Source organism: Engystomops pustulosus, chromosome 3 (assembly GCF_040894005.1).
Source record: "Engystomops pustulosus chromosome 3, aEngPut4.maternal, whole genome shotgun sequence".
Taxonomy (NCBI): domain Eukaryota; kingdom Metazoa; phylum Chordata; class Amphibia; order Anura; family Leptodactylidae; genus Engystomops; species Engystomops pustulosus.
Genome location: NC_092413.1, coordinates 207733726 through 207744032, shown reverse-complemented (window position 1 = coordinate 207744032; position 10307 = coordinate 207733726).

The following is a 10307-nucleotide window of genomic DNA, read 5'->3' as shown; positions in this document are numbered from 1 at the left end:
AGGCCGCAGACCAAGACCCGATGACACGTGACATGTGGGCCACACATGGAGGCTTGACAATTCTCAAGCCCCGGAATAAGACCAGACCTGCAAGAAGTTGAAGGTTTGAGGATGCCAGTGGAGTTGCATATAGTTATGTAATGGCCGCCATATAATGAGAGTCCTCGTCCCGACTCCTGCCACAACTTTCTACAATGTCGAAGTCTTCCCTTACCATCGACAACCACAAAGCCCCACAATAATGGCAGCTAAATAATTACCCCGGGAGCGGTGACCTCTACATCACATTGGCATCACAGAGCAGCCCTATAGTATCCATAGCTGAAGCTTTCTCATTATGTTGAGGGGCCCTACAAGCCTTATAAGTGATGCAAAATAGACAAAAGAGACCATAATAGTCCAAAAAATGTCATAGGTATCAAGAATTGCCCTTTGTATAACTTGTATTGTAAAAAAGAAACAATGGGGGAAAAAAATCTTCAGCTGCACGAGGCATAAATAGGCCCAGTCCTCGAAGGGGTTAAGGAAAGTAGAAATAAAATAATGTAATGTTCCAGCGTAAGAATTGATTTCTCCGATGATGTAGTGGAGTCCTCCCCCCACCACATGTCACTGTAACCTTCTTAAAGTGCTGCAATTATAAACCATCATGTCTGGCGCGGCTCTAATTCATGGCTAAGATGTAGGACAAGTCTCGGCGATCCGCACTTTTATATTCCTGAGATGGAATCCGCTCCTGCCTTATGTGCGGCGCCCCCTGCTGAGTTTAATTTACTCTTTGAAGCGCTAATTGAAGCGTTAGAACGTAGCCTTTTAGATGCAGAACCCTCCAAATGTCACATTTTATGGACTTTACTATTCAGGCTCCAGCTCCGTAGCTTCATCCTCGAGAAAGATGTCCGCAAAATCGTCTGCTTCTGTAGATGGATGTGTCTATCGATGACAATTTGTTCTGGGTCTTAAGAGACCGTGAGGTGCAAGAGCAATTTTGATATCTATGTTGATCTATTTAGGGTTCACTTTTAATAGTTTGTACTTAGTCTGGTTTTATTCGTATACAGGTGGCCCCCTACTTAAGAACACCCGACTTACAGACGACCCCTAGTTACAAACGGACCTCTGGATGTTGGTAATTTACTGTACTTTAGCCCCAGGCTACAATAATCAGCTATAACAGGTATCACAGGTGTCTGATATTAAGCTTTAATGTTAATTCTGGTTCTTATGACAACCCAACATTTTTAAAATCCAATAGTTGCATAGACCAAAAAATTTTTTGACTGGGGTTACAATTATAAAGTATACAGTTCCGACTCAGATACAAATTCAACTTAAGAACAATCGTACAGAACCTATCCTGTATGTAACCCGAGGACTTCCTGTACAGGCAGTCCCCGGGTTACGTACAAGATAGGTTCTGCAGGTTTGTCCTTAAGTTGAATTTGTATGTAAGTCGGAACTGTATACTTTAGAATTGTAACCCCAGTCAAAAAAATTTTTTGGTCTCTGTGACAATTGGATTTTAAAAATGTTGGGTTGTCATAAGAACCAGAATTAACAATAAATCTTCATTACAGACACCAGTGATACCTGTTATAGCTGATTATTATAGCCTGGGGCTAAAGTACAGTAAATTACCAACATCCAGAGGTCCGTTTGTAACTAGGGGTCGTCTGTAAATTGGGTCTACTTAAGTAGGGGACCACCTGTATATTTAAAGTTATATTTTAAGATACCCTTCACTATATAGAGCAACCCCAATAGGCTGATGGGTAACAGCTCTGATGACTTTCACATTCCCAAGTGAGTATCATTTTCTGTACTATTTGTGCGGTAGGTTGGAGGGTGAAGCCATTTTAGGGGGTCAGTGTTATAGACAACCTTCCGTTTCACAACCCTCCGTCCCTCTCCTCTCAGTCTTGATTTGCGATGCCCCTTTTCACTTGCACAAGAGTAGGACTTGAGCAGGACCCGGCTGAGAATCCTCAAACTTAGAGGTGGATATGGAAGATGTCGTTCATTCTGGGTTCCTCAACCCAGCATCTATTGTAACAACGGGCTAACCTGCATCCCACCCATGTGTGGGTCCCCCTGGTCTCTGGAGCCCCACTCAGTGGAGTTATTGGCAAAAGCACCCAAGCCATATATTATGTCACAGCTTGATCATCACGGAGTGTGTTTTCTGTAGGACACATAATCCCGATAGTTGCATCAAATAAGCGATGTGAGACACTGAAGGGGTTAACTGTGGATGGGCGGTATGTTTCCACTAGGTTTTGCTATTATGCAAGGCCTTAGTGCTGAGGTTGGGTGTCCAGCACCTTGGACACAGGTGATGGGAGCAGCCCAATCAGTCTTTTTTTTAAACCGCTCAGCAGAGCTGGAAGTGTTGTCTCTCTCTGTAAGGAGGCTGGAGAGCACACAGCCCTGACCTCTGTGCCTGGAGCAGCCAAGTGATTTTGTATAGTGGTGAGTTAGTGAACACCTGTTTAGTTAGCACCCTGACGGGTAGGATTTTGTTTATTTAATGCCTGAATGTAAAGGCTGTTTTATTTTGCTGCTACAATAAACGCAGGCGAGACCTGTTTTGGACTGCACCTTGGTGTCACTGTCTTGAACTGCATCACAGCACCCCGCTACCACGGTCTCTACTGGGCCAAATCCCCACATATGGTGCTTCGGATTGCGGGCAGTTCAAAAGACACAAACCTGAAAGGCTCGCTACATCCTGCAACATTGCATGGCCTGGGTGAAAGCAGCAGGCAAATTGCAGGATAAAGCCAAGATGGAGGACTTTATTAAATACCTGCAAGAGGAGGCCAGAGCTAATCGGCAGCAGCAGCAGGCCATGCTCCAGCAGCAGGAGGAGAGGTCCTGACAGCAGCAAGCCATGCTCCAGCAACAGCAGGAAGAGTCCCAGGCTAATCGACAGCTGCAGCAAGCCATGCTCCAGCAGCAGGAGGAGAGGTTCCGCCAGCAGCAGGAAGAGTCCCGAGCCATGTTCCAGCTGATGATGGAAAAGTTTTCTGGCGTTATGGCAGCACCGCAAGCGACGACTACTGAGGGGTCCCATACTGGTTTGCAAGGGTACCCGGTTGTCCAGCATTCCGCACGGGCTGCAGTGCAGAAGGCTTTACAAAAGATGACGGCGACCGACGACGTGGAGGCTTATCTCACTGTGTTCGAGCGAGTAGCTGAGCGAGAGGAGTTACCAGCTGAGCAGTGGGCAGATGTCCTGGCGTCGTTCCTGACCGGCGAATCGCAGAAGGCCTACTACGACCTGAGTGAAACGGAGGCCCATGAGTACCCCCAGCTAAAGGCGGAGATTCTGGCTCGTCTTGGCGTCACCGTTCAAGTTCGTTCCAGCCGGGTCCACCAGTGGGCATACTCAGAAAAACTACCCCCACGCTCCCAAATGCATGACCTGATCCATCTTGTCCGGAAGTGGCTACAACCCGAGGACTGCACCCCAGCACAGATGGTCGAGAGAGTGGTTCTTGACAAGTTCACCCGTTCTCTGCCCTCTCGGCTCCAGCGGTGGGTTGGACAGGCCGGTCCCACAAATGCTGAGGAGCTCGTGTCCCTAGTAGAGAGATATCGGGCTACGGAGGATCTTCTACTTATCCCTCCCACACAAAGCAGTGCCAGTGACAAGGCCATTAAACCATCTGGTAAGACTGCTACTGCAGAAAAAGGGAAACAGGTCAGGTTGGGAGGGGGTACACTGGGGGGCTTTGATACACAGAAACCCAGTGAGGCTCGTGACAGAGGTCATAGCCGTATCCAGTGCTGGCGATGCCATGAAGTGGGCCATATTGCTGCCAACTGTCCCCTGTCAGTGGAGCCAATGGACTGCAACCAGACCCGGCGAATGTCACTGTTTGCCCGGCCGGTTCTGGCTGCCGAGTCAGTCACGGATGCAGAACCCCAAGTGTGTATGGTCACAATCGGTGGTCACACAGTGGAAGCCTTGCTAGACTCAGGGAGTCTGGTTACCCTGGTGCGGGGAACTTTGGTTGATCCTGGACTGTACAGTGGGCGTAAAGTGGGAGTGTTATGTATACATGGGGACACTCGCGAATATCACACTGCTGTCATCAACCTACATACCCCTTGTGGTACTATTACCCATGAAGTGGGGGTGGTGGGGACCCTGTTTCATGAGGCTATTATCGGCAGAGACTTACCGGTGTTTTGGGACCTCTGGAGACGAAGACCCACCTCAGGTGCTGTTGCAGATAATGGACGTCAGGTATGTCCGGCCTTGGCCCCTGAACCCTTTGAGGCCGATGTACCCACACCAGCAGTAGGGGTGACCCCATGTGATGAATTCTCTCCCCTAGAGGTCCTAGCTGGTGAGGTCGAGGGCCACGAGGAGGTGGCCGACATGCCGGACCTTGAGTTTTCCCGTGAGAATTTTGGGGCTGCACAGCTACAGGACCCTACCTTGTTTAAAGCACGGGGGAATGTTAAGGTGATAAATGGGGTACTCCAAATACCAGGGGCTGACAAAATATACCCCCGAATGGTGATTGTTGGGGAGCTGTTGTACAGGGTCGACCAGATACGGGGTGAGGAGGTTGAGCAACTTGTAGTACCCCAATCTCACCGTAGGCTGGTGCTAGAGTTGGCACACAAACATGTGCTGGGAGGGCACTTAGGTGCTGAGAAGACCCGGGAGAGGATCCTGCAGAGATTTTTCTGGCCCGGGGTGTGGGAGGAGGTAAACCGGTATTGTAGCTCCTGCCCTGAGTGTCAACTTACTGCCCCGGTGTCCCACTTCAGGAGTCCTTTGGTCCCGCTACCAATCATAGAGGTGCCATTTGAACGGATTGCAATGGATCTGGTTGGCCCCATAGTCAAATCCTCAAGGGGGCACCAATACATCCTGGTTATCCTGGACTACGCTACGCGGTATCCCGAGGCGATTCCATTAAGGAACACCTCCTCCAAAAATATTGCTAGGGAGCTGTTCCAGGTATTCTCACGCACAGGCCTCCCCAAGGAAATCTTGACTGACCAGGGTACCCCATTCATGTCTAGGGTAATGAAGGAGATGTGTAAGTTACTGCAGGTTAAACAGCTCCGCACCTCTGTGTATCATCCTCAGACAGATGGCCTAGTCGAGAGGTTTAACAAGACATTGAAGGGGATGCTAAAGAGGGTGGTCAGCAAGGATGGGAAGGACTGGGATTGTTTGTTGCCCTATTTGATGTTTGCCATACGTGAAGTTCCCCAGTCCTCCACGGGTTTCTCACCCTTTGAGCTGTTATATGGCCGTTCCCCACGTGGGCTTTTGGATATAGCCAAGGAGACCTGGGAACAGGAGAGGACCCCCCACCGTAGTGTGATAGAACACGTCTCCCTTATGCAGGACCGCATAGCGGCCGTAATGCCCCTTGTAAAGGAGCACATGACAAGGGCACAAGAGGCCCAGTCTAGGGTCTACAATAGGTCAGCCAGACTCAGGACCTTTAACCCTGGCGACAGAGTGCTAGTTCTGGTGCCCACCGTTGAGAGCAAGTTCTTGGCAAAATGGCAAGGACCATATGAGGTCATGGAGAAAGTAGGGGAGGTAACCTACAAGGTATCTCAGCCGGGGAGGAGGAAACCCGAACAGATATACCACGTGAACCTCCTAAAGCCATGGAGGGAAAGAGAGTCTCTGATAGCCGTGGGAGTAGAAAAAGCGTCTGTCCCCAAGAAGGTGACACCGGAGGTAGGTGTACCCGATGCCAAGGTGCCTGAAGTACGGATCCCGGAGTCCCTCTCCAGGGCCCAGATTCAGGAAGCGAAGGAGTTTGTGCTCCGAAATGTGGATGTGTTCTCTAAGTTACCGGGACGTACTTCAGTCATCAAGCATGACATCGTAACCGAACCCCACATCCGGGTACACCAAAAACCCAGATGTTAGACCTGGGGGTTATCGAGGAGTCTAAAAGTGACTGGTCGAGTCCTATTGTGTTGATTCCCAAACCTGATGGTTCCCTACGGTTCTGCAATGACTTTAGGAAGTTGAACGAGGTGTCCAAGTTTGATTCTTATCCCATGCCCAGGGTTGACGAGTTGATAGAACGACTTGGACAGGCTAGGTTCTTCTCCACCCTTGACCTGACGAAAGGGTATTGGCAGGTACCCCTTACTGACAGGGCCAAAGAGAAGACCGCTTTTGTTACCCCTGATGGGCTTTTTCAGTACGTGGTACTCCCCTTTGGGCTACATGGGGCTCCCGCCACATTCCAGAGATTAATGGATCTTGTGCTAAAACCTCACCGGAGATATGCCTCGGCCTACCTGGATGACATCATAGTCTATAGTAACGATTGGGAGAGTCACCTGGCCAAGGTGCAAGCAGTGGTAGACTCCCTGAGGGCAGCAGGGTTGACAGCGAACCCCCAAAAATGTGCACTGGGTCTGGAAGAGGCCCGTTACCTGGGGTACCGTATTGGGCGAGGTGTCATCAAACCCCAAGTAAATAAAGTGGAGGCGATCCAGCAGTGGCCACAACCTATGAGCAAGAAGCAAGTGAGGGCTTTCCTAGGCATAGTGGGCTATTATCGCCGATTTATCCCCGATTTTGCTACCATAGCGGCACCCCTGACTGACCTGACCAAGGGTAGCAGGGTGGTGATGGTAAAGTGGAGTGAAGAGGCTGAGGGGGCGTTTCAGCGACTTAAGACGGTTTTCTGCGAGGGACCGGTACTGATCACCCCTGACTTCACCAAGACCTTTATTGTGCAGACTGACGCTTCGGACGTGGGCTTAGGGGCTGTCCTGTCCCAAGTGGTGGAGGGTGAGGAACATCCTGTGACATTCCTGAGCCGCAAGCTCACACCTCCTGAGAAGAACTATAGCATAGTTGAGAGGGAGTGCTTGGCGATAAAATGGGCTCTGGAATCCCTGAGGTATTATCTGGTAGGGCGACAGTTTACACTAGTGACCGATCACTCTCCCCTCACCTGGATGAGTCAGGCCAAAGAGAGGAACGCCAGGGTCACAAGGTGGTTCCTAATGCTGCAGAATTTCAAATTCACGGTGGAACATCGAGCAGGAAAGCTGCATGGGAATACCGATGCCCTATCTCGTACCCACTGTCTGATGGCCAAAAGTGTTCACCCCCACAGGGTCAAACAGAGGGGGAGGGTATGTGAGACACTGAAGGGGTTAACTGTGGATGGGCGGTATGTTTCCACTAGGTTTTGCTATTATGCAAGGCCTTAGTGCTGAGGTTGGGTGTCCAGCACCTTGGACACAGGTGATGGGAGCAGCCCAATCAGTCTTTTTTTTTAACCCCTTAAGGACGGAGGGTTTTCCGGCTCATTTCTCGCTCTCCAACTTCAAAAATCCATAACTTTTTCATTTTTACGTGTACAGACCTGTGTGAGGGCTTATTTTGTGCGTAACAAATTTTACTTTCCCGTAATGTTATTTATTTTAACATGCCGTGTACTGCGAAGCTGAAAAAAAATTCCAAATGTGGAAAAATTGAAAAAAAACCGCACGTGCGTCACGTTCTTGTGGGCTCAGTTTTTACGACTTTCACTCTTCGCTCCAAATAACACACCTACTTTATTCTTTGGTTCGGTGCGATCGCGGTGATACCAAATTTATATAGGTTTTATTGTGTTTTAATACATTTTCAAAAATTAAACGAATGTGTACAAAAAAGAAAAAAAATTTTTTGCCATCTTCTGACGCTAATAACTTTTTCATACTTTGGCGCACGGAAATGTGTGAGGGGTCATTTTTTGCTAAATGAGGCGACGTTTTCATTGCTACCATTTTGAGGTCTGTGCGACATTTTGATCATTTTTTATTTCATTTTTTATGTTATGTAAAAAGGTGTAAAAGTCGCATTTCGGACATTTGGGCGCCATTTCCCGCCTCGGAGGTCACCGCCGGCCGTAACCGTTTTTATATTTTGATAGATCGGGCATTTTGGGACGCGGCGATACCTAATATGTCTGTGATTTTTACTGTTTGTTATGTTTTATATCCGTTCTAGGGAAAGGGGGGTGATTTGAACTTTTAATATTTTATTAATTTTTTTTATTTTTTAAACTTTTTTTTTTCTTTTTTTTTTCACTATTTTTTAGACCATCTAGGGTACATTAACCCTAGATGATCAGATCGCTCCTACCATATACTGCAATACTACAGTATTGCAATATATGGCGTTTTTGCAGGTCTTACATTACAATGAGCCACTGGCTCATTGTAACGAACCTGCATAAACCATGTAGCCTCGTGTCAAGAGAAGACCCGAGGCTACCATGGTAACCGATCGCCGCCCCCCGATGACGTTCGGGGGCGTGGCGATCGGAAAAAAGATGGCGGCGCCCGCGCGCCGCCGTCTTTTAAACGCCGCCCGCGACTTTGCGGGCGGCGTTTAGAGGGTTAATAGCCGCGATCGGTGCAAGCACCGACCGCGGTTATTAGCGGTGGGGGTTTTGTGCAAAATGCAAAAACCCCCACCTCTGTATGAAGAGGACTCAGCCCGTGAGCCCTCTTCATACATCCCTTATACCTCTGCGCCGTAGAGCTACGGCGCAGAGCGTTAAGGGGTTAAACCGCTCAGCAGAGCTGGAAGTGTTGTCTCTCTCTGTAAGGAGGCTGGAGAGCACACAGCCCTGACCTCTGTGCCTGGAGCAGCCAAGTGATTTTGTATAGTGGTGAGTTAGTGAACACCTGTATAGTTAGCACCCTGATGGGTAGGATTTTTGTTTATTTAATGCCTGAATGTAAAGGCTGTTTTATTTTGCTGCTACAATAAACGCAGGCGAGACCTGTTTTGGACTGTACTTTGGTGTCACTGTCTTGAACTGCATCACAGCACCCCGCTACCACGGTCTCTACTGGGCCAAATCTCCCACAGCGAATAATCCTACAGTGAATACTTTACTGTATGTTGGTTATTTGACCCATTTCAAGCCTTGAGTTTTGTTTAGGTTCTTCTGAAAGAAATATTTTGGGGGAGTTCCTCCAAAGTAGGCGTCAAATTGTCTAAAACACAATGGGGCACATTTACTTACCCGGTCCTGTCGCGATCCAGTGGCGCGTTCTCCAACGAGGATTCGGGTCTTCCAGCGATTCACCAAGGTCGTGTGCCCGATGTCCACCAGATGTCGCTGCTGCGCCGAGGACCGCCGAGGTCACCATCCTATCCTTGGTGCATGTATAAGTGTGACAAGTGACACTTATTTTTTTTAAATAGCGCGATTTTCCCGGGTTTTCCGACGGCCACGCGCGCCCGCCCCCCCCCCCTTTCAGTCGCATCAAGCCGGCGCTGATGTGACACAATCCGATCGCGTGCACCAAAAACCTGTGGCAATTCGGCCCGAAACGATAAAATTTGTAAAACCCGACGAAAATGCGCGATTCAGACCCTTAGTAAATTACCCCCAATGTCCGACACCATGTTGAACTTCTAGTTTATAACATGTAAAAGAACATTGGCAGATGCTGTATGTAGACTTATCCTAGACATATCCTCGGTCTTGTGATGGATGTTGCTCTTTTACCTACATGTCTATCACCTTTTGACCCGTCTTATTATATAGAAATGATATATTCCATAAGTTGTGCCTGGAATTGTCCTCCATAGTGAATACTGCAGGGATCTAGTGTGAATGTAACGATTGACCTTTACTCATTACTAATCAGGAGAACTATCACTTTGGATGGAGAAACAACCACCAACTATTCTGACCCCTCACACCCAACGTTAAGCAGATTGTGGCTCCTACATATAGTAAGAATAGTGCAAATCAATAGAGTACTTATTGTAAAAATGTGTTTCATGATTCCAAAAGTTAAATCATACAATTTTATTTCACATATTGGATCTCCTTTGTCATGGACTTGAGTCAGGACTTGACAACAAAGGATGCCTTGGGAAATCTGTGCCATCACTGTCGCCCATGAAAGAAAGTTCTCACATTCTAGTGATGTTTACACAATGAAAATCATTTTTGACCCCCTTACTTTACCATTTTACTCAGTTTTATTGCTGTTTTAGCTCCTATGACTCTCTAAGCAGACACTTAATGATCCCTCTGTGCTATGAGATGCTGCGTGCTGACAATGTGCTTAGATTATCAGGGTACAGGGTTTATATACACATTTATTTAGCTTCTGAACAGTCTACTAGTATCTGACATATGGAAAGAGAGATGAGACCAATCAGAGATGAGATATGTGAGATGCATATAACACACAATGACACTCTCAGCTCTGCTAACTCACCTGTAACACACAGTCAGCTCTGCTATATGCCTACCTCCTGGATAAATATCTTATCTGTCTGT